The following is a 25,085-nucleotide window of genomic DNA, read 5'->3' as shown; positions in this document are numbered from 1 at the left end:
GTTACAAATGTTCTGACCTCTAACCCTATCTTACAAGTCCCAATTAAATCTTTATAAAGCATTAGATGTGATGTTATAGGTAATGAAATTAAACTCTTCCACAGGGCCCTCCAGCTGATTCATATCCTGACTCCACCCCCTCCATCTAACTTTATTCCCCACTGCTCCCTAACACTTCATCCCCATCTCCAAGGTCAAAGTTCCTCCCTGGGCCCTACACCACATCATGCTATTCCTCCTTCCTGATATTTTGACCACCGGCCACTCCAAACACTTTTTATCATACTTTCTTATAAGAATTTTTTTTTAGATCAGAAACAACCATTAAAGATGGGTACTTTATAAATATTATACTTGCATAACCCTACTAATATGTTATACACATTATCAAACATCCATGAAAACTGACATTTGTAAAGGATGAGCTAAATCATATATAAGATGGAAGTTCACCTATTTCCTTGCCAAGTGAATAATCTTGCCCTTGACCTGGGGTGTGGACATACCACATTAGAGACATGGATCCAGACCAAATACATCCATTCAGACCCAAAGGAGGCAGCTCTTCCTGCAGGCAGCCTTATCTCTTACTCCCACCCAAACTGAGCTCCACTTTCCTGAACTCTCAGAACATTGAAAATTATATGTAGTAAATCATTTAGACAATATATATTGCATCAATACTTTAAGTCTGATTAATTGAAGCTTGCATCTAGGATGCCAGAAATTTATAGATTTTTAGAATAATTCAATATCTTAATTAAAAATATTACTGTCTTCTCAGAATTGCTTGGGTTGGGCTCTACTCAATTATGCAACATCCATTACAAGAAAACTCCAAGTCAGACTGAAGTTTAATTTCATTTGTCTCATTAAACATCACACACATGGATTCCCAGAGGTTTGAGGACTACTTTTTCTACTTTTTTGGCCAATGAGACGTTTAGCACATTGCTTAACCTTACTCAATTTGAGTTTTCATTGAATCTGTAAAACAGGGGGCAAAATGTGACCATTAAAAGAGATAATAGTCCAGGCACAGTGGCTCACGCCAGTAATCCCAGCACTTCAGGAGGCCGAGGCGGGTGTATTACCTGAGGTCAGGAGTTCAAGACCAGCCTGGCCAATATGGTGAAACCGTGTCTCTACTAAAAATACAAAAATTGGCCAGGTGTGGTGGCACACGCCTGTAGTCCCAGCTCCTCGGGAGGCTGAGGCAGGAGAATTGCTTGAACCCCGGAGGCCTTTGTGCCTGAATGCTTAGCAGTCAGAGCTGAAAAAGCAAAGCGAATCAACCTGTCTTCTTGCTCTGCCTTGGCATCCAGGCTGCCGATGGTCCCAAAGTCTAGTCTCAATGCACACACTATCCATGAAGGCATTTGGGGACATGCATCTGCACCCCCAGGGACAGTTCTAAGTTTTTCCTGTCCTTCAAAATTCAAGTGAATTAGCTGCTGGAAAAAAAAATCTATAAATCCAAGTTTTAAAAATCCAGTTTATAACGCATCTCCTCCAGCAGCTTTACCCAGCCCACCCTTGCCAGAGTGCCCTAAGTTTAGACTCCCACTTTTCAACTCTATTTGAACTGCTAATTAAGATAATGCCTGTGAATGCCCTTTGTAAAGTGTAAGAAACTACACATATGTTAATTTTCCTTCTGAAGACATTTGAGTGCTTAACCATCCTTATCGCATTTGTACATATCTTGTTTCCTTGCTATTGTGGATTGCAAACGGCCAGCCACAGCATTTTCAGTGTTCTTGACTCCTCCCTTTTTCCTCTGAGGTCATGTACCACCCTGGAGCTCGTCTGCAGCAACCAGCTTGCATTCAATGCCCATAAACCTTGGACCTGCCCATCTGTCTGCCAAGACCCATGCCTGAAAGAGTGCTGTAAACGTGGCTACATCCTCAGCCTCCTCTCTCAGCTCTTCCCCAGGCATATGTCCCTAAACCTCGTAGCTTGTCTGTGCCCAGAGAATACACATTAACTGTGATGTTAGGGTAAAACAAACAAACAAACCCAAAACTTAGTGTTTCAAAAGGAGATAGATAGATAGATAGATAGATAGATAGATAGATAGATAGATAGAGATATAGATAGATAGATAAACTCTGCTTTTAAGAAACAAGGGGGAAAGTGAAATTCTGCAGAGTCAGAAAACAGGTTTCCTTGCTAGAGATGGAGACAGTGAGATAAAGGCATGGAGGCTTCCCCCACACCCTGCAGCTCACAATTGTGGGACACGGGTCTAAGACTTCCCGTTGCTGGCTGGTATTTACAGCTTTTTAGATGATATGCCCGTTTTCCCCAGGCACTTTGGGGCCAAATCTCAGTGTGCTGAGACTCAGAAATTGCTCTCAGTAGCTTCATATTTTGAATTTTTTTGAACCATTCTTATCTGTCTATTGCTTATCTGACATCTTTATATGTTATTTAAGCAGTACTTATCTGGAGAAATATAACAGAGGTCAAGAAAGTACATACATTTAGATATGTAAAACTCAAAACTCCATCTCTTGTTCTCCCCCCAATCACCAAAACTGCCCCAAGCCTAAAATTAATCTGATGGTTAACAATGCTAAATTAATATTAGCCAATAAAGTTATTCAAGTCTTTGAAACTTACAATTTTGCATCATTTATTTTTGTATACACACACAAAGGCAGGTATTAGGTTACTGAGTTGGGTTTCTCACCAAATAGCAAAAGCCAGGGAACCCCAGAGGTGTTTAATAAACACTTGTTGACTGATTGATGGAATATACTACCTAGGATAATTCAGACAATGCATTCTTTGTCAAAACACTAAGGTAAATTATTGAGTCCACTTTTATTACCAAGCGTTTCTGCTGTATTGCAGAGGACAGGCCTGCCCAAAACTTGTCCATCCGCCTCAGAGCTCAGGTTTACAAAATAAACCCTTAGGCCTTACCTTTCACACCTGGTTTTTACTCTCAGCAGAGGAGGCCCGGACTGGTCTCCATAAACAACTGTGTAGTTGGAGCCGTGCCGTTGGAGGCCCAGGCCTGATGCAGACCCAGCCACCTTTGGCTCTTTACTATGAATATTATCACGGCTGCAAAAAATAGTTTGTGCACATTTTTTAAAAGAAAAAAAAAACTGAGCAGAGCATAAAACTGGAGAGAAAAATAGTATGTGAACTAATTTACAAAGCCCAGCTAAGTCTTCCTGCCTCACTCTTCTGAAAGAAACCAAAGCATTAAAATATCAAGCTCTTTGCTCTCCACAGCAGTGGGCATCCATGCCCATCCAGTTGAGTCGACCCTTCCAGAAAGGATGCCCGGGCCCATGACACCTTTACTTCTCTTTGCAGCCATTTCCTGCCATTCTTTGCTAGGCCTTTAGCTTGGGTCTTGAGCAGATTTTGTGAACAGGGCAAACTGTCCTCTCTACTGTTCTGCCATGCCCCAGGGGTTCTGTGCTCGCCTGGCCTGACTCTTGACCTGCAGTTCTCTCTGGGCTTTCTTGCTTGCTGATTTTTATGCCCACAGCTCCCTACCTTTCTGTAACCCCCCCTTATCTCCACTGCCCACCTGTCCAACTAGAGTTGCCAGGTTTCTCTGCTCGGCACGATCCAGCCAGCTCTGACATGTAGCTGCACCTGAAGATGGTAAAGGCCCCCAGGCCCCCAAACTATGTTTTCAACAACCAATATGTCTTGTAGTTATCCACCTTTTCCTGAATCAGAATCCTTCACCCCTTGCAATGTTGCCAACCTACTTCTATGTTGATAATGTGTTTTGTCATTTTGGAAATGTAAACAAATCAGTATACCTTCCTTTTCATCTTTTTCTTGTTATCAGTAGGAAAGTACAAGAAAAAAGGAAGAGAAAATGCATGCGAGATTGAACCTACTTATTCTACTATATGGAATTATCTTAAGCTCAGCATCTAAATCCTCTTTTCCCAATTCTTGCTTGGAATCTTGAGTACCTGATCTTGAATTTCTGTGGCGCTCCCTGAGCGCGGGACTGGCTGGTAGCCATGTGATATTGATTTGTTTTCACCATAGCAACAGCAAATTGAAACAACTAGCAGAGAGAAGGCAGGCTGTTAACCAGTAAAGCTACCTAACCAGTATATTTCACAAGCATATTTTTTCTCCTTCCCTCCTGTTTTTTCTCTTATTTACTCCACTTTCACAAATTTAACACAAAAGTCAAAGGAAAAACAGCATTAAATGTTTTGGGCACTACAAGGCCTATGGCCAGAATAGTGTGCTTTGCAGAGCTTCTAGTATATCAGACTAGATCAATGGAAAAAATGCAAACAACAACGCTTTGATTTCCTTGGAAATTTCATTTGTTGAACTAAGAATAAATATCCCTAAAAAATTTACATGAGCACAAAGTAGAATGAAGGGTTTTGTGTATATGACTATGTATCTTAATACCCTAAGGCGTTTGCCAACAGTTTCCTAATACTGAGGTTTTATCCCTTTGTACTTTAAATAGCTCAATGTGCCCAGAGACAAACAACCTTTTTTTTTTTTTTTTGGTAAAAGGTTAAGGTCTCAGAATGCTAAATGATGAGGGAAAGTGTAGCAAGTATGATTCAATTCTATTAAAAGATAGAAAAGGTAGGCACTTGCTCAAAACTACGTGAGTAGTCGGAGAGGAGACACAAACTAGCTTTGGGAACTCCCGGGAACTCCAATGTGCTCCAATCAAAATCTTTTTTAAAAGGTTCCTTCGTAATCGTTACCCTTCCCCCGATCTCTGTGACCGAGGTTGCCACCTGTGACATGGATTCGCAGCCTGCAGTATTGTACTTCCCCTGCTCGGGGCCATCTGTGCTAGGACATGATGATTTCTCTATGAAAACAGCTGTTCCCACCATCACAACCAGCCTTGAACTTGGTGGCACAACCTGGATCCTAAATAGTGGCTCTGGAGCAACTGGGAATAGGGCCCCGGGGACCATCCACCTAGGTGGCAGCGCTGGGCTGCACCGAGGGGGAGTCAGGCCAGAAAAAGAGCTGTGCCCTGCTCCCTGCTGCTTTTTGCCAGCCCAGCCAGAAGCCCTGCAGAAAACCTCTGCTGACCGGCCGGACATGAGGCAGGTACGAGAAGATGCCCTATTTATGAGGGGGACAGGTTTACAGTTTACAAAAGACAGGCGAAAATATAAAGACATAACTTAAGTCCTGCCAACGGGGAGTTAGAATGTTCCTGGCCAGGACATAAAGAAATATTCCTCTCCACAAGCTCGAATAAAGGAACACACAGCAGAAATAGTTGGGGGATGACGTCAGAAGTTCTGGGCTAGTGTCCTGCACTTCTCCTTGAAAGTAAAAACAGTGGGTCTAGAAGAATCTACGTGGCATTGCCCTTATTTAAATGAGTAGTTCTGCTGCTCCTTGCAAAACAAGTAGGATAGCTGAAGAAACTTCCTCTTATTTAAAGATTATAAGAACGTTCCCCCTGCCTTTTTTTAAAACCTTATTGTCCCCAAAACGCACACATTACCCAATTAACAAATAGCTTTCCACTTAACCTTTGTCTTTTAAAGGGACAGTAATGTTTCTTGAAGAACATTCAAGGTGGTGGTGGTTAGGCAAGTCAGATTTTTTTCTTCGCTTCAGTGCTTGCTAACTATTCTAAAAATGTTACACATTTATTGTAAACACATGCTTCCGAGGCCTAACAAAAAAGCACAGTTTCCTCATGCCTGGCAGAAATTTAAAACGGAAAAGGGCAGAAAGAATTCTTTAGCAAATACATCCTTTCCTTCTCCTGGGCCAAGTGTGTTAAAAATAAATCTTCTCCATCATTTCTCACTGCTGCTTCTCAGCGAGAAAGTTGATATGGTTCGACATAGTGAAAACACAGCTTTAAAAGCTAGCCTGCCCTCATTAAATTATTCTGCTGGCTGTGTGTTCTCATTAAAAATGCATAAAGATCAGATAATTGCAGTAAGCATTATTAACCCAGCTTTACTTTTGAATATAATGGTTCCACTTTTAAGCTGGAAACAAAGACTCAGACATGCCAGGAAAAGAAATGTAAACATTGAACTACAGTATCGAAAACTTGCCAGAAAGCTACCTCTTGCTAGGTTGTTAAAAATGTGCTTTTGAAACTCAGTTAAAGCTGTAGCATTTTAGAGCTAGGTAAGTCCCTAATTTTTAATAAATAGACACATACGTTTGGTCAAACATCCAACCGATGATTATTTACCATGAATTTTTTTTTTAATCCTTAATTGCAAGTCTGTTTTCAAATAATAGGATCCATGTAAACTTTATCTATTTGGGAACTAGCTATGGCAATATGACAGTTTTTTTATAGCAAGAAAATAAGATTGCGCCGAAGAATTAAAATGGTTTTTAAAAAATAATGTAATAAATGAATCGATTCTTTGCAAAAAAACTCGATTTCGTGCCTCACCCCAAACAGGCGGCATAGATTCAAGCTTTGCCATTTCTTTTTCTCAAATCAAAATGTTACGTAAAACTCCAGGGTCCCCCGCAAGTATTACATTTGAATTAGTGGAATCCAGTTTCCCTGGCTCCCCTAAGCAGCACACATGGAATGCAGCATACTGCAGCAAACTCTTTAAACATTCAAAAAAGGGGGGCGATTCTCCTACCTTGTTTAGCTCTGCCTGTCCTTCCCATTTACAGTAACCCCAGGAACATCTGGCAGAACCAAGTGGCCGAGGCTTCTCCACCGCATCATGAGGAAGAAACTTCCATGTAAATAGTTCTCATTCCCTGTTTATTGTACTCTGAAAGCCGCCTGCCGTATCTGGAAAATTTTACCTTCAGATGATGAAGCAAAGACAGTCTAAACTCTGTTGCTGTAAGCTGCAAGCCCTTCCTTCCGACAAATCCCTCCCAGCCCGGGCCAGCCAATCCCCAGCCAGCTCGTCAGCCCTACTCGTCTGAAACTGGCCCTAATAGGATGACTGACACAGTAACACAGCACTTGCAGTGTGTAAAAACAGTGCATCCATACTGATGAAAGAGGAATTTCCCTCTCAGAAGAAAGCAATCATAGCACCAAGACAAAGTGGCACATAATTGGCAGAGCAGAGAGAGGGGTAGCTCAAGAAAACACCCTTGAAGACAGCCAGCTCGGAGCCAGGAGCTGCACCGTGAACACTTTGGAAAATGTGAAACTCCGCAGATTCCAAAGAAATCCAGGTTGTACATGAAACTGAAGTCCTTGGACTATCTGATAAAGCATATGTGTATATTTTGTAAAGGAAAAATAATTCAGTGTCTGCCATGGCAATTAATACCTTACAAAACATTTACGTATTTCCATTATTGGGGAAGAATGTGCTAGCCCAAGTGCGTATTCAAAATCAAAACATGCTTCTAGCTCTGGCACACACAGGTTTCCTGTATAACATCTGCTATTGCACTGGTTAATTACTGTGGCCCATTTATCTTTCGTCTAAGTTTTCAGACCACTTGGGACTTCGATTAGGGAATGCTGGACAATAAAATTGATATCTATACACTACCCTTTTCTACTCTTGGCAGGCACCCACGAGAGGATTAGGTGTGCCTTAACCATCTTAGATGCCATTTGATAAATACTGTGCATTGGCTTACATTGTCGTTAATGAAGCAATGATTATAGGAAGATGTTTACTGTTGAATGCATGTGGCACATGATCCAAGGGCCCCCATGAGGTGCCTGCCATTCCACAAAAGATGTTCTAGGAGGTGCTGGAGTTTCCTGAAATAAAGCAGAAGAAGAGAAAGGTTAGAAAGGGTTATTTATTTATTTATTTATTTATTTCCCAGTCTACAGCATTTCTGTATGCTTTGAAAACAAAAACACAAAAACATATGGCATTTAGCAAACACAATAAGCATATATTTTCCTTCCCCTAAATACAACATTTTAAGAAAAAACAAAAAAGTATGATGATTACATGACGAGACCAAGGCAGAACAAAGCCCCTATTCATCTGAAAGGTTGAACCCAATGCACTATTTTTATAAGCAACTGTTCAGTGCATCTGTAATGAAGCAACAGAATGAAATGGAATGCTTTCTTTTTATTTTGCCATTACATCTTAAAAACAATGTTTCATATAATTTCTAGGCTACTTTCTTCAATAACTACTATGCTTTATTCCCCTCAGTTTTTTATGCTTACATTGTTTGTCCTCCCCATGTAATGCTACCACATATCCTAACTTGCCGGCTTTCATCTACTGTAATACTTCTGGAAATTTGAATTAGTTCTTTGGTCAAACAGGTAAAAACTACTTTTAATTATTAATATACTTAAACAGATTCATGATTCTCCTCTTCCGCATCTCCCTGTGATTCTGTCTTCGAAACTATCATTCCATGAATCCCATTCCTGAAACTTTAGTTACCTTTTGACACATTCCCCCATTCTCAGCCAGTGAAACTAAGCCTTGTTGATTTTCCCTCTCAGGTAAGCTAGAACTCTGACCTATTACCTGGAAAACACAAATGCTAACAAGACAGCCTCTGGAACTCAGGCCTCCTCATCTTCAAGCTCCCTTGCTGCCAGACGGGTTTTTAAAGTCATATAAAGTCATGTTCCTTTCACATTCAAACCTTTCTCTCTATAAAATCTGAATTATAGACTTTCAAGGGCCTTCATAATCTGGGCTCTCCCTTTCAACTCAACTTTTTCTCCACTGTTTTCCCAAGTGAACTTCCTGATGGAGTCATGCTTATTTCTGCCTTACTCAATCTTTACACCTCAGCTCACCTTTCCCTTTATTCTGTCGTGTCTTCTCTGGCCACATTACCCTCTCTGATGTTCTCTTGTGAAAGTATTCTGTATTGTTTATTGTACCAGACACTTTGAAACCCTTAACAATGTAGTCTTCTGTAGTTAGTTTGCCTGAGTTGATCTTTCCATCTCAGAAAGCAAGGCTCATGTTGTATATTAATTAAGATAATGCACACAAAACGTCTATGCAGTGACTGGCACATAATAAATGCTCACTAATGATAGCCATTCTTACTGGTATTTCTAAATGCATTGTTCATTGCAGTTAGCAAAATGCCATGCACAAACTTGCTGACTTCACGATTCCCATCTCAAGAACTGGTATCACATTCATCCAACTGCAGGAGCCAAAAACCTGGCAGTCATCCTTAACTCTCCTTCTTCAACCACCATTTGAAATCCATTATCAAAGTCTTTCAGGTTTAACACCTAAATATTTAGAAATGTTTCACTTTGCTTCATCTCTCCCAATGACTTTGTCCAAGTTATCGGTGTCTTTTATCATGATGATTGAAATAGCCCTTAACTGGTCTCCTGAATGTATTCCTGACCCCTTCAAACCTTTTTTCACACTTCAGTCAGAACAGGAATTAACAGACAAGTCTAATTTTTCCGCACTCCTTTGTGTAAAACCTTTGCTATGGACTGAATTGTGTCCCCCTAATACTTGTACGTGGAAGTCCTAGCCCTCAATAGGAAGGTATTTGGAGATGGGACCTTTGGGAGGTGCTTTAGATCAGGTCATGAGGGTGGAGTCTTCATAATAGGATTCGTGTTCTTCTGAGACACCAGAAAGAGACTCTTTCTCTCTCCCTCTACCACGTGAAGACACGTAAGAAAGCAGCTCTCTGCAAGCCAGGAAGGGAGACCTCATCAGAACCTGACCATGCTACACTCTGACATTGGACTTTCAGCCTCCACAACTATGAGAAAACAAACTTCCATTGTATAAGCCACCCAGTCTACGGCAGCCTGAGTTGACTGAGACAACCTTTAACTCTGTTTGGGCCGCTTTTAGGAAAAAGATAAAAGTCCTCAACATGAGCCATGAGGCTCTGTGCCATCTAGCCCCTGCCTACTTCTCTAGCTTAGCCAGAGGCCGTCTGTTCAGGGAACCCTTCCCTGACCCACAGGATGAGTTCAGATCTGCTTCTTGTTTTCTCTCATAGCCCTGTGAACTCCAGAGCAGTGCATCTCAAATGTTAATGTGCATGCACATCCCCCAGGGGTCTTGTTAAAATGCAGATCCCATCTCCATAGTTCTTGGGTGGATACTGAAATTCTGCTTTTCTAACAAGCTCCCAGGTGACGCTGATGGCTGTTGTCCATGGACTATTCTTCGAGCACCAAAATGTTTATAGATGTTGTTTGCTTCATAGCACTTATTGCAGGGGATGGCTATACATTAATTTGGTTATTATTATTTATTTACTTAAGGTCTACCTTTGGAACCAGCCTGTTGGCCTCAGAAGTCACCATTGTCTCTCCACATCTAATCTAGTATGTTCATGGCACATGGTGGAGGCACTCAATAACACATGTATGTTAAATGACTTAATTGATGGGTATAATGTCCTACAGATCCAAGCTGGACTTATATTTTTTCTTTTTTCTCCTCTTCCTCTTCTTTCTCCTTTCCTCCTCCTTCTTTTCTTCTTTTTATATATCTACATAAGTTCCTGGAAACTCTGGATAGAAGCTTAATTTTTCTTGAGGTCATGACATGCTAAGTAGAAAGCAGAACGTTTGAGAAACCAGAGAACAAGTAACAAGAAGATGATCAACTGTATTCAAGTAAAGGAGGTGGCCAGAGGAGTGAAAATACAAAACAGAACCTTCAAATTTGCCCAATAGAAATTGTCAGTTGTCTTCTACAGTTTGATAAATGTGAGATCACTCCATCCTTTTATTTTAACTTCTAGGCCCAAATCTTTTTTTTTTTTTTTTTTTTTTTTTTGTGACGGAGTCTCACTCTGTTGCCCAGGCTGGAGTGCAATGGTGCAGTCTCGGCTCACTGCAAGCTCCCCATCCCAGGTTCATGCCATTCTCCTGCCTCAGCCTCCTGAGTAGCTGGGACTACAGGTGCCCGCCACCATGCCCGGCTAATTTTTTGTATTTTTACTAGAGACGGGGTTTCAGCGTGTTAGCTAGAATGGTCTCCATCTCCTGACCTCATGATCTGCCCACCTTGACCTCCCAAAGTGCTGGGATTACAGGCATGAGCCACCATGCCCAGCCGGCCCAATTCTTCACCTAAATGTACCAGAGATGACTCATTTTTACCTTGTCCAAAACTAAAATCATTTTTTATTTGATCATTTCCCATTTCAGTGAGTGAAACCATCATTTCTCTTATGTTTCCCACTTTAGTAAATGGAGCCACCATCTTTGATGCCTAATTCTTTATCATCACCAACAACCAAATGGTCCCATACCCTGTGAATTCTTGTCTCCAGAATCTATCTACTCCTCTCCATCTTTACTGCTGTGCCCCTAATTAAAACCCCTACCACCTTTTACCTCTTTTACCTGTTCCTTACTTCTCTGCCTCCAGTCTTGCCCCTCACCTTTCACTCCATTTACCACACCTCAGCCAAAATTATCTTTTTAAAAATGCAAATGTTATAATGCCATTATCTGCATAAACTCACTTCATGTCTCCTCATTATCTTCCAGAAAAATCCCCTGCCCAGTTCCCAGCTATCTTCTTTCACCCTCCTCTTGAAGTCACTTCCTTCCTACCTTTACATCCAGTATTATTGAACTAACTTTAGACCCTCAGGTGTGTCATGTCTTCTCTAATTTAGAGCCTGGATTCCTTCTTCGTGAAAAATCTTCTATTCCTTTCACACACATCTAACATCTTTCCATCCAGCAACACTCAGTGTACACGTCACCTTCTCCAGGAAGCCTTCTTTGCCCACCGTGACTCTCATGGCACCTTGACATTTTATTCGTCATAGCAGTTGTCACAGTATGTAGTAAACATGTCTTGCTTGTTTATGTACCTCACTAGAATCTATAAGAGACTGAACCATGTCTTTCCTATTCATCAGTTTATCCCCAGTGCCTAGAATATGCACCGTATAATAGCAGACAGTTACTGAATAGTTGTTGAATGGTTAAATGGCACTGGTAATAAAGTGATAAGGACAGTCACAGGGCTTAAAAAACTGATAGAGAAACCATAGAGACATATATATTATACTGTATATAATGTGTAATTATTGTATATTATATAATATGTATGTTATATATTATATCCACACTATATTTTATATATTATGTGTATATATTACATATATACAACACATATATGTGTATATATGTATATATTACATATATACAACACATATATGTGTATATATGTATATATTACATATATGTATATATTATATGCATATGATATATAATATGTATGTATTATGTATACATTATATATTATGTATATTATGTATATAATATGCATATTATATATTATATGTGTATTATATGTATGTGTAAATATACTACATATGTAGTAATATATATCCGTGCATGCACACACACACACAAACACACATTCATGAATCTAAAGTTGAACTGGAGAAGGAAAAGAAGCAATAAATAAAAGCTGAAAGGCACAATGCAGTTATGAAATCATCTCCTTTGCTGGGCATACCAATGTTAGCAAGCTTATAGTCAAGGAGAAAACTAATCTTTGATGATGTTTAAAATCGTGGTGATTTCCTGAGAAACAAAGTCTCCCCTTGGATAGAAAAGAACAGGTGTCTTAGGACAGATGGAAGTGTTTGGTTTACCAGAAGAGATGGCCTGGCCCCTAGAAAGGAAGAAAAAATTGTTCATAGCAAGAAAGAGATGAGACAGAAAGGTAAGTTGCTGACGGGCCTGGTCTGTGATTATTCAATCTTAGGGCTACTTCTCTCTCAACATAATATTTCAAGCCTGTCTGGCCTCTTTGTCCTTTAGTATGTACTGTTGTTTTTTAATTTTTGTTCTAGTTGTTTCATGTATAAACCAAATCATAAGCCCCTTGAGGGTGCAGACCTTGCATTAAAGTACTTTTTGTCATCCACAATGCGGAGCATGGAGTGGGGCTGAATTCATTTAACTTGATTGATTTCTATTTAGGATTCTGGAGAAAATGTACATACTTTCGAAGAGATTGGTAATTTTTTTTTAAACATGTGGGTTGAAAATGCAGCAGGGAATAGAAAATTGGTTTTATAATTTTCAGAAAAAGTGATAGTGTTTTTTATTGAATTTATCACAAGAAATATCTACTGGTTTTTAAATTTTCTCCAGTAGGTCTAGGGGCAGACGACGGGAAAATTAAGACTAACATTTTCTGAGTTAAGGAAAATAGGAGGAAGTAAATTGCATGAAGCATATATATGAAATCATGTCTGAGACTCCCTTAGCATAGAACATGGTACATAGCAGTGCTCAATGTCTGTTAGCCACTATTTTTACTGCTACTATTATCATTATCAACATTATCATAACCCTTAGGGCTTAGAATCCTAGTCAGAGTGATTTCTGTATGCCAAAAAAGTGATAACTAATGTAGAGATTTCCAAACTTCCTTGCTTCATGACATTCTTGGTATTCCATAATTTTTTTCCCTGTGTTCCTAGGCCAAAAATAATACCTAATTGTTCCATTTATTAAATAGCTATATCCAAACACCTTAGTAAGTGCTTATGTTTTAATAAGTTAGTAGTTATATGAAAAGTAAATATTTGAAAAAAAACATTTTTCTTACATGCTTAACTCGAATTAGTTTTTAATGGATGGTAGCATGCCAATCTCAAAGCTTGCAATCAGATTGCAACCACAACTCTCATTTTCTTCCACGTTGCTTCTTGCATGGTAATTGTTTTTATCAGTTTAACAACGACTAAAAATCCAGCTTTGCAAAGTTATATGTTACCATCAAAAGGAATGAAGTGTGATTCTATTGAAATTGTCAATTACCTTGAGCTTGTAGGTTGCACAGTGTCTGACAGATGTTGAGTATTGCTGTATTTCCTTAGAAAATGTACGGTAGCCCATGGAACCCCAGTGAGTTCACCACAGTTTCCTAGGGCACCTGAGAGCACAGTTTGGGAACCATGGCACTGAGGCAAAAGTCCCAATAGTTTGACCAATGTTAACTGTCTCATTGTTTTTCTGGTTTGATGGTCATATGGAGCCTCCTGTCCTAGGCCTAAGGGCATTTGAAGTTGCAGAGAGAAGGTCAGGTCAAAGGTTACAGGACATGCCCAGCCCTTAAGCTGTGGTCATATGAAATCCTCCAAGCCTATGAGATTGGGGTGAAGCCTATGGTTCTCCAGGATTGCAGATGTCTGTGGGCCAAAGAAAGAACACCTTGAGGCAGGGGCCGAATGATCTGCCCACAGTTGATGTGCCTGGGAACTTGCCAGGATCATTCACCTTTCCAGATGTTGAATTATAAATATAAATGCAAAGAGGAAGCAGCAATGAGCATTTCCCCTGTCACTGTCTTCAATAAAACTACAGACTCCTTTTGCAGCTCCTGCCTGCTATTCTTCTAGGCTGGCTGAGGGATCACTGTGCATCTGTCACTGTGCTCACTAGAATTTGCTCTTTCTCCTATAATGAAGGATGAGTATTCTCAGCCCCTTCTCCACCTCCTTCTATGAAAGTGGTGTTTCTGACAGAGAAGAATGTCCAAGCCTGAAAGGTGGGTCTCCAAGCTGCAGGTGGGGGCCATGATCTCCCTCCTGTTGGAATACTTGAAAGTAAGATTTTTTCCATCCATAGCCTTCTGCCCACCTTCTGACTGAGGGTCCAGGCTGAACAGGGGTCCAGTGGCCATTGGATGGAAGGACATACACTCTTGTGCTATACTTTTCCTTTTGTATCTGGAGCACTTACTGCCTTTTGTCAAAATTTATAATCTACTTGATACTCATTGTTAGTTGTCCAGTATCCAACATATGGGACTGACAATAAATATTTGTTAAACAAAATTTAGGAGGACAGAAATGTGGTACAGGATGAGTAGGAAATTGGGTTTGAGACACAAGGTCAAGGATCAGAGCTAATGTGGCATTTCTAAGGGGCTCCCAAGGGTCATTAAAGCCAAGTTTTAAAAAACCAGGAAAGAGTTGAAAAGTCAAAACTACCAATTGAGAGTATCACCTTGGTGTGACCAAATAGTGTGTGCTATGGCAGAGTCAGGATTTTCTGTCTCTTTGATGCTTGATGAGCAGCTTAGATCCATACAAAGAGTTTTTAATGGAATCAAAGGGTCTTTAATAACCTCTTCTTTAATGGAGTGAGAATAACGTAATTTGTTCTTCAATGATTCAGAAGTGGGTGGGTTCCAGCACAAAAGATTGTGATGATGTTGTAGGAGTCTCTGTAGCAGTGGAAGTAGGTGAACCTGCTGCCTGATGAAGACATCGTCATCTCCAAGAGAGAGTATGGAGTGGACGTGGGGAATAGATGAAGCATAGCATGTGTGTTATTGTAGCGTGATGACAAGCTTGACTTTAAAAATTAAATGCAACTAGTTTAGATTTACTACAATATACTGTTCCTGAAAGAAAGACTTGTCAGTGCTCCTATTCCCCTCTCCATCTCCTTCTGTTTGTTTTAGAATCACCACCCTACCTAGATCCACTAGTTCACTCATCTGATCAGGGTTTATCACATGACTTGCTACGTGTTGGTTCCAACTGAAACATTCATGATATAAAGATAAGCAAGATGTAGATGGGATCCTGAGAATCTCACAGTATTTCATATGATCACCAAAATGAGATCTCTGGGCACTTATCTCAAATGTTTCTGAAGAAAATGACCCAGGGCTGAGTAAGTTTGGAAACTGTTGAAATCACTCATTAAATGTGTGTTTTTACCGAAGGACCTCTCAGAGCCTTGATTCTGGGAATGTGCATTGCAAATTTCCAAGACGGGGTCTCTAGTTCACTGTGTCTGAGAATTAATTTTACCAGAGGCTCTTTTATTTTAAAAAAGAAATCTAACTAGTATGGTGTTCTTGGGAGTTATATTTTGGGAAACCCTGGTCCAGGTAAATTTTTTTTTCCTGTTCATTAGACCATGTCCATCTCTGCTTCTGCCTGTCTTTCTTCACATTCAGAACTTCCCTCACCGTCTTCTGTCAACAACCATAGCTTCCAGATCTCCCTTTGTCACCTTTATTCAACCTCATTCAACTCAACCTCTTTTATTTGATGCTATATGTTCTTAACTTGACTGAGATCCTCAGCTTTACTCACTTGAGGCGTCTAGCACACCTCAATGCTACTTTCTATTTGTTTCTCAGAACCTTGGTTACTCCGGAAGTCCCTGTGGCTCCAGGATCTCCTGTCTGGACCAGATCTTTGCAGCAGCCTTTCTCCTCAGGCAAATCTTGGAGATGATTTGCCCAGGTTTTCTGACCAGCAGAGGGCCCTTGGTAGCTGTCTAGTTGACCTATGGGCATAACTACCCTTCCAAAGCTTAACCCTGTCTAAATTCCATGTTCCAGGAAAAATATCAATTTCTGGAAAATGTGTTACTCATCTCTTTCCTCCATCAAATGCTACTTATGACAGGCGCTTCTGGGGAGCTCACATGGTATTGGGGACAAGGGGAGGTTTCTATTTATTAAACATGTGCATAGTGATTATACCGAGTCAAGGACAATGCTATTGTGTGAAATCCATGACACTATTATTGTCTCAGGTTTACAGATGGGAAAACACCTGAATGATTAAGTAACCTTTCCGGGGTCGCGTAGCTGGAAGGTGGTACAGCCCATTTACCCCATGCAGGCTGGCTTCAGAGGCCATGTTCTGTACTGTGACACCTCACTGGCTCTAATTGTAATAGAAAAAGTATATGGCAAATCAGAAGGTGTTAAGTGCAAAGAAAAAAACAAAAGGAAAAGAAGAATTTGGGCCTGGTAGAGGGGATCAGGCAATCAGGTGGAGCTGGGAGGGGGTCGCTGTGGCTTCTATTGCAGAGCCAGGACAGGCTCATGGAGAAAGCTCCCTCTGAACAGAGATGTGTAGGGTGAGGGAGTGTGTTTCTACTGTCAATGAAAAGAAATCCCTGGAGAAGTGTGTTCCAAGCAGAATATTCAAACCCCAAGAGCAATTCTGGAAAACGCTCATGTGGGAGGGAATTCTGCATGCAACCTCTCTGGCCTCCAGTTTGCCTGAGTCCCACCCCTTGTTTCTGAATTCCACTGACAGTGTTCTCCTTGTACAAAGGGCACCATCCATTATCGAAGGCCATAGAATGGTGGCTTCTGCCTGTCTTTCTTCATGTCCAGGACTTTCCTCCCTCTCTTTCCTGTATCAGCCACCATAAGCATGGAGATCTTTCTTTGACACCTTTAGATATTTCCCTATCTCCCCTTTCCCTAAATCCAATATACTGCTATCTCTTTCCCAGTAGATTCATCACACTATCTCGTTCCGATATCCATTTAGATCTCGGCATATAGTCTTGATAAATTAAAATTTCAAACTTACGTAAAATGTTCTGCCTATTCTCCCAAGGACATGTGCTATGTTTTATAATGAAATTTTAATCTTTATTTTTAAAATAATTTGTGCAAAGAGAAGGCATCTGGCTTTGTTTCATCTGCTACAGAAGAGGGATCATGTCATGGATATATTCTTTACCAGAAATGGGCAATTATTTTGCCTTCCAGCTGGATTAGAGAGAAAAACAGGCTCACCTTACCAACAGCATTCTGATGCTGATGTCATCACCCCACATCATTTTGGTCTCATGTCACTGCATTCTTTCTCTAAAATCTTAAGCCACAGTTTTATAGATCTCTGCATTTAGAAGGCTTAATGAAAAAGGAAGAAATAACCATACTTAAATATTCACTGAGTCATTCTAATCTTGAACTCTGTTAGCAGGTCCCTTTTCCACAGCAAAACAAAATGAGAATTGTGCTTTTTCTACTCCAGTTTTTGCTGCAGCTTTGCCTGCAACCCTTGTCTCTCTCAAGCTCAGGCCCACACACTCCTCCTCTATACCCTCAACCCATGGGACTGCCAACCTCTCCAACAAGCCTGATCACTTACAGATAGAATGATTTTATTTCGCAAAGCAGTCCGATCCTGAGACGATTATGGTGAGCTTACAATCACGGATCCTAGGGCTAGAAGAAATCTTTCTTTTCATCTACGTCCTAGCTTCTTGTTTGAAAATGAGGATGCAGACAGCAAGACAAGACTTACTTTTGTAAAAGACAGAAAAGATTTCAACTCCCTGGAAGTTTGTGCCTCCTCAGAATTTCAATGAGGATTCTCATAGGGTGTCAGATCATGCATCAAATGTTGTGTACCTCATCCCTTCCCCCCACCCCACCCAACCCCTGCCTTCCTTTCCCTGCTACTCTTTCACCACCCTTCTCCTCCCTACACAAAAATCCCATACACCCAAGTCATTGAGTCACAGCAGCCAGAAATCCTTCCCATACCAGGAATTGGACTGAGTCCCTTCCACTTAGAAGTTTCAATATTGGCTTTGGTCTCACAGCAAATAACATTTAAAAATTGAGCACTTTGGGAGGTCAAGGCAGGTGGATCACTTGAGGCCAGAAGTTTAAGACCAGCCTGGCCAAGGTGGCGAAACTCATGCCTGTAATCCCAGCTACTTGGGAGGCTGAGGCCTGAGAATCACTTGAACCCGGGAGGCGGAAGTTGCAGTGAGCCATGATTGCACCACTGCTTTCCAGCCTGGGCAACAGTGTGAGATTCCATCTCAAAAAAAAAAAAAAAAAAAGAAAAAAAAAAATCACAGTTGTGCAGAATTATTTAAATTGTATTTATGTATAGTTATAAAATTTGTGTATATCAATAGGAAAAATTCACTGTCAATGAATAGAAAACTATCCACATACATACTACACTTTGGCAAAATCAGTCTCTCCGTTTTCAAAACCACAAGCTATGCCACAAAGACAAAGACTTCCTTTATAAGCTTTCATCACACATTAACCGTCATGTTCTAAAAGTAATTTTAAAAGTTCTCAATTTGCTGGGTCCCTGACTAAGAAACACAGATGACATTTTTAATCTATTTGAATCTTAAAGTTATTTTTAACATAATTAAGCATTTATAACCTTGCTTTATAGATACATACCCTGAGTTATGTAACATCACTGAGCTAATACTTTGGACCATACTTAAAAAAAAATCTCTTTTCTTAAGATTTCACATTTAAATATACTGACAACACTTTTTGTTTTTTTTGGCGGGGGGGTTAGAAGTCAATGTCGGTCAGGCGTGATGGTTCATGCCTGTAATCCCAGCACTTCGGAAGGCCAAGGCAGGCAAATCACCTCAGGCCAGGAGTTTGAGACCAGCCTGGACAATATGGTGAAACCTCATGTCTACGAAAAGTACAAAAATTATACAGGCATGGTGGTGCATGCCTGTAATTCCAGCTACTTGGGAGGCTGAGGCATGAGAATTGCTTGAACCCAGGAGGCGGAGGTTGCAGTGAGCTGAGATCGCGCTACTGCACTCCAGCCTGGGTGACAGAGCAAGACCTTGTCTCAAAAAAATAAAAAGAAAAAGAAGTCAATGTCTTTTTTTAAAGAACTTTTTGATATTGACAATAGCCAAACAAAAAGTTCATCAAACTTTTAGAAAACTAGAAATTTTACCAAATGAGCAATGAGCACACATTTTTCATAGTGTGTAAACTAACAAGTATTAATTGCCTTAATTAGATTCACCAACACCCAAATAAGGGTTTCATCATCGTTCTCAAAGAAGACAAAGAGGCTAACTAATTTATCTTTATGTCTTCAATACTGGAAAGATTAGAAAGCATTAATTGCACACTCTCCTTTGAACACTACTTTGCAGTAATTTATCACTTCATACTCACTCAATCTGGGAGGTCACTTTCTTTACCTTCACCTTACAAGTAGAAAAGTTGAGGCAGAGCAGGTTAAAGACTTAATCCTGGGTGCCTAAAGAACCTAGTGGCTGAAGTGGATTCTGTGTAAAATTTAGGCCTCTTAGTGGGGCAAATACTCAATCTAATCCTAAAAGTGGAGCAAAGATTCATACTCTATTAACATGTTTGACAGGGAGTTGGCAAGTGAAATTTTGGTGGGTTATCTTGTTTATATAGAAGAAAATAATAATGGGTGACATTATCCTAGAAATGGAAAACAGAGAACTTCCTGCAATATTTTAAAGGAAATATAGGGATTTAATTTAAAATATAATTACCCAAATCATATCTTTCAAGGATTTTGAATTCATTTATTGTGCCTTTTTAGCTGGTTGGCTGACCAGTTTTATTTTCTTGCCCCTGCATTTAAGAACTCTGTTGGATGTAAAAACCACTTACAGTCTGATCAAAATAATAATTTTTAAGTATACATTCTCAGTTTACATAGTTGCTGAGTTTATGTCCAGGGCCACTGTGTATGGCCATGGAGGTTTGTATGTGGAAAATCTCTAGAACATTATTTAGGTCATACTTAGCATTCTACAGTCCACATTCTTGAAGTATGTGCACCACTGGAGTTGTACAGTACACAACCCACTCAACTGTACACATCTGTCCAGTTAACATCTTTAGATTGAGGTTAAGATTGAGGTGGGTAAATGTTATTAGAGGCTGATCTCATTATTGGGAGCTTCTCACCTTTGGATAACCTTTGTGTTTCTGCTCTGGTTCTTTCCTAGTCTTGGCATTATTTTTCCAAATTTCTCAAGTCCCTGACCCACATGCATCTACCACTGAGACTTTTAAACATGGCCTGTAATCGGGTAAAGACTAGGGACTAGGGTTTCTACACCCCAAGAGATTGATGAGATAAATCCATGAATCAGCTTTTACTTCTGTAGTTTTAGGAACAATCCAGTTGTATTGTACAATCTGGGCCAAGCTGTAGGTTCCACAAAAGGGAAAGGGATCCAAGGAGGTAGGGAGAAAGTGGTGAGTAGAGGAAAGGAAACACAGCAGAGGGACAACAGGCACTCAAAGAAGACAAGCCTGTTACCTGCCTTTGTTTTACTAAATCCATTTTTCAAAGGAGGAAACTGAGGCTTAGGCAAGTTCCAGCCCTACAAAATCATCAGAGGTATGTTGCCCCCTCCCGAAGTCACAATAAGGATCCTCAATTATTGATTCCTACGTCTGTTAATTGGCACTATTCCTGTCCAAGACTTTCTCATAGTTTTCCTGCTAAGTAATGGTCCCACAAGATGATCTGGGAAAATAAAAAAAGAATTCTCCTTTGGACTTATGTGGGAATCAATGCATACTACATTGTCCACTTGGAGACATTGCACATGAGCATATTAAAGGCTCTGAGAAGTCCTGCAAGAAACAAAAGTTTAATTTTGTTTATCTCCAAACTTAATTTCATGAACTCAACACCAGTCCTTGAAAGCAGCTGGGAAGGAAGCTGTACCCTGCAAAATCACAGGGACAGAGCTGTTCAAGACCATGGGAATTCACCCCTTGCATCAGCATGACCTGAATGTGAGACACAGAGTCAAAGGAGATCATTTTGGAACTTTAACATTTGACTGCCTGCTGGATTTCAAACTTGCATGGGGCCTGTAGCCCCTTTGTTTTGGCCAATTTTTCCCACTGCCTGTACCTCCACTGTATCTAGGAAGTAACTAACCTGCTTTTGATTTTACAGGCTCATAGGTGGAAGGGGCTTGCCTTGTCTTGAATGAGACCTTGAACTGTGGACTTTTGAGTTAATACTGAAATGAGTTAAGACTTTGGGGGGACTGTTGGGGAGGCATGATTGGTTTTGAAGTGTAAGAACATGATATTTGGGAAGGGCCAGGGGTGGAATTATATGATTTGGCTGTGTTCCCACCCAGATCTCATCTTGAATTCCCACGTGTTGTGGGAGGGACCCGGTGGGAGGTAATTGAATCATGGGGGCAAGTCTTTCCCATGCTGTTCTCATGATAGTGAATACGTTTCACAAGATCCGATGGTTTTAAAAAGAGGAGTTCCCCTGCATAAGCTCTCTATCCTTGCTGGCTGCCATCCATGTAAGACATGACTTGCTCCTCTTTGCCTTCTACCATGATTGTGAGGCTTCCCCAGAAACTGTAAGTCCAATTAAACCTGATTCTTTTCTAAATTGCGCAGTCTCAGGTATGTCTTTATCAGCAGTATGAAAACAGACTCATATACTCCTGTTAATATAAAAAATGCACACCGGGAAATGCAAATCTGCAGAATAACAAGTTCAATAAACAATGCTTCTCTACATAATTTAAGACTATCCCCTAACCTCACTCTCATTGATTGCTGGTTTTTAGTGCCCATCATAGAGTGTGTAGCACAACCTTGGCCACTTACAGGTTTTCTCTAGCACTTTAGCTGTATAATTAGTTGAGTTTCAAAATGAATGCATGCAGTAAAGGGAAGGGGATCCAAGGAGTTAGGGAGAAAGCAGTGAGTAGAGGGAAAAGAAACACAGCAGAGGGACAACAGGCACTCAAGGAAGACAAGCCTGTTACCTGCCCTTGTTTTACTAAATCCATTTTTCAAAGGAGGAAACTGAGGCTTAGACAAGTTAAATAACTTGCTCAAGGTCACACTACTAGTTTGGTCATGACTTTAACCTGAACCCGTATTGCAGACTTTGAATCCCATGCCATTCTCTTTCCACTTCATTGTATTTGGCATAGTATTACACTATTATCATTATTACTATAATATTACACTGTTATCATTGTTACTACATTATTACTATTATCATTATTACTACCATTATTACTACAACTGATTGAGCAGGCTCCAATCAGTTCTCAAGTTCAAGTCCTATCTCTCTCACTATTAGCATGTGCCTTTGCCTGGGGCCCCCTGTTCCTAAGATTCTTCTTTATCTCTTTAACAAGGATATAGCAATTCTCATGGGATTCTGAGAGGATTAAAGGAGTTAATGCTCAGAAAATAATAAATAATAAATGTTGAAAATTGTTTTTATTATGACAATTCATAGCTTAATTCTCACACTTCACAAGATTCACAGCCAAACCTAGTTATCAACACTCAGGAGCTACTGGAATAAGAAATAAAATATAATCCCCCTTCCCTTCCACTCCCATAAAGCTGAAGGAAAGCTAAGAGATCTTAATATATGAAAAGTGAATCACATGCTTATCAAGTAGACTGTATGACATCCTCAGTCACGATGCAGTGAACAAAGATTGAAAGAACTGGGCATGGAAACAGAAAAGAGAAAAAAATCTACGTGGCTTGCTCTCTGAGGATCAGAACTGTAGAAATCACGATTCAGACAGGAGAGTAAATTTTGCTGGGTCAAATGCTTTCTCTCTGATTCATTACTGTAGATATGACTGACAGAGAAGAGAGGATGTTTACTGAGTGCTAAAGCCCTTCTCTAACTACTCATTGGCTTTTATATTGATTGATTTAATAGCTTTGATCTATAATCTCAAAAATAACTCTTTTTTTTTTAATCATAGCAGTGAAACTATTAGTGCTTTCCTGAAGAGGTAGACTGAGCACTTTACATGGGTTACAAAACAAAGGAAAATACCTGTAAAACATTTCCCAATATTTCAAGGATTTCCTTCTTTGTGTTGTCTTTCGTCTTAACAAATTTGATTAAATTTGAAGTTAGAATTTAACATCAGTCGTGCATTTAATACTTCCATATATTTTTATCACACAGAGTTGAATTTTGCGTTCTATTTGGGTCAGCTATGTAAATAAACAACATTAATGAGCTTTATTAAATCATCTTAGTAAAAGCTCAACTGTCTTAACCGTTTACTTAATTCTACATCCAACAAAAAACAGCTGTCACCTTCTGACAGATTGTATTCCAAATGAGAGTTTTCTTCTTACAAGGAAAAATTGATATAAGGTCGAATCCAATAGAAATGCCATATTTAGAGTCTTTTAAAAGGATACTCTCTTAAGTAATGAAGGACTTAAAGATTCCAACTTCCTGCTAAGAAGGAACATTAGGGAAGACAAGAAGTTCAAGGAGAACACTCTGCTCCTGTAATGTACTTTATATGCAGAACTTTACTCTGTAGACACCACTGAATTATCTCTTTTTTTTTTTAAGACAGAGTCTTGCTCTATCACCCAGGCTAGAGTGCAGTGGTGCACAGTGGTGCAATCTCAGCTCATTGCACCCCTGGCTCCTAGGTTCAAGTGATTCTTGTGCCTCAGCCTCTTGAGTAACTGGGATTATAGGCGTGTGCTACAAAGTAGGCGCTAATTTTATATATATATATATATATATATTTTTTTTTTTTTTGGAGACAGAGTCTCACTCTGCCGCCCAGGCAGGAGTGCAGTGGCATGATCTCAGCTCACTGCAACCTCCTCCTCCCTGGTTCAAATGATTCTCCTGCCTCAGCCTCCTGAGTAGCTGGATTACAGGTGCGCACCCCCATGCCCAGCTACTTTTCGTATTCTTAGTAGATATGGCATTTCACCATGTTGCCCAGGATGGTCTCAATCTCTTAGCCTCATGAACCCCCGCCTCAGCCTCCCAAAGTTAATTTTTATATTTTTAGTAGAAATGGGGTTTCACCATGTTGGCCAGGCTAGTCTCAAACTCCTGACCTCAGGTGATTTGCCCATCTCGAAACAATGCTGGGGTTACAGGCCTGAGCCAACGCACCTGACCTGAATTACCTAATAGACAACAATTGCATTGACTTGGGGGACTCAGCACTGAAGGGAGTTCGAGAGTGAGGCCAAAATGGATTTGGCTGCAACCCACTTCCTGCTCCTAAGAAGAAAAGGTTTCCAAAATAAGTCTATACATCATTTAATGGCTACATAATTAAGAATTTTTTCAACATTCTTAAGAAAGTAGAATTTTTTTCTTCCTGAAACAGTGAATTTAAGCAATTTATGCAAATAAATGCTTCACGAAAAAAATAAACTTAATGTATTTAAGGAAATAAAGCTAGGAGTTCCTGACACTGGTAATGCTTTGCTAATGGCTTCAAGGGCTTATGTGTACTTAGACTAACAAAAATTGCTTTCTGTTGAACATGTGTTATACAGTATTTTAAATGGATGTTTTATTATTTTAGATAAGCCTTTTTCTAAGACATTTAATAACTGATCAAGGCACTAAATTCAGGTCCCAACCTTCAAACTCTCTATGGATGAGATCTGGGACTCTATAACAAATCCCAGCCCTCACCTCACCTGCGAGTCTTTCACATAAAATAGGGCTCACTGCGTTAAGAAGGTGACCTTATCCTGTGGCCTGTGGGAGAAGGTCACATGGTTGTTTTCTCCCAGAAAGAGTACATGTGTCACTGCTGCCGCTGT

The 25,085-nt window shown here is 40.1% G+C and overlaps 1 protein-coding gene across 5 annotated transcripts in view; it reads right to left on the bottom strand.

The window, feature by feature from the left end:
• MBNL2 (muscleblind like splicing regulator 2) overlaps positions 1–7,717 on the bottom strand; it is a 171,332-nt gene extending 163,615 nt beyond the window's left edge. For 3 of the 5 annotated variants that reach the window (XM_025364027.1, XM_025364028.1, XM_025364025.1), the window contains exon 1: positions 6,615–6,852. The gene's annotated coding sequence lies outside the window, so the exon portion shown is untranslated. Of the gene's footprint in view, positions 1–6,614; positions 6,859–7,587 lie in introns of those variants that run through there. The other 2 variants (XM_025364029.1, XM_025364026.1) reach the window with 2 other exon arrangements.
• Between the last annotated feature and the right edge of the window lie 17,368 nt (positions 7,718–25,085).

This window comes from Theropithecus gelada, chromosome 17, assembly GCF_003255815.1.
Source record: "Theropithecus gelada isolate Dixy chromosome 17, Tgel_1.0, whole genome shotgun sequence".
Lineage (NCBI taxonomy): Eukaryota > Metazoa > Chordata > Mammalia > Primates > Cercopithecidae > Theropithecus > Theropithecus gelada.
The sequence above is the reverse complement of the archived record's forward strand: the minus strand, read 5'-3'. Positions and strand labels throughout refer to the sequence as shown.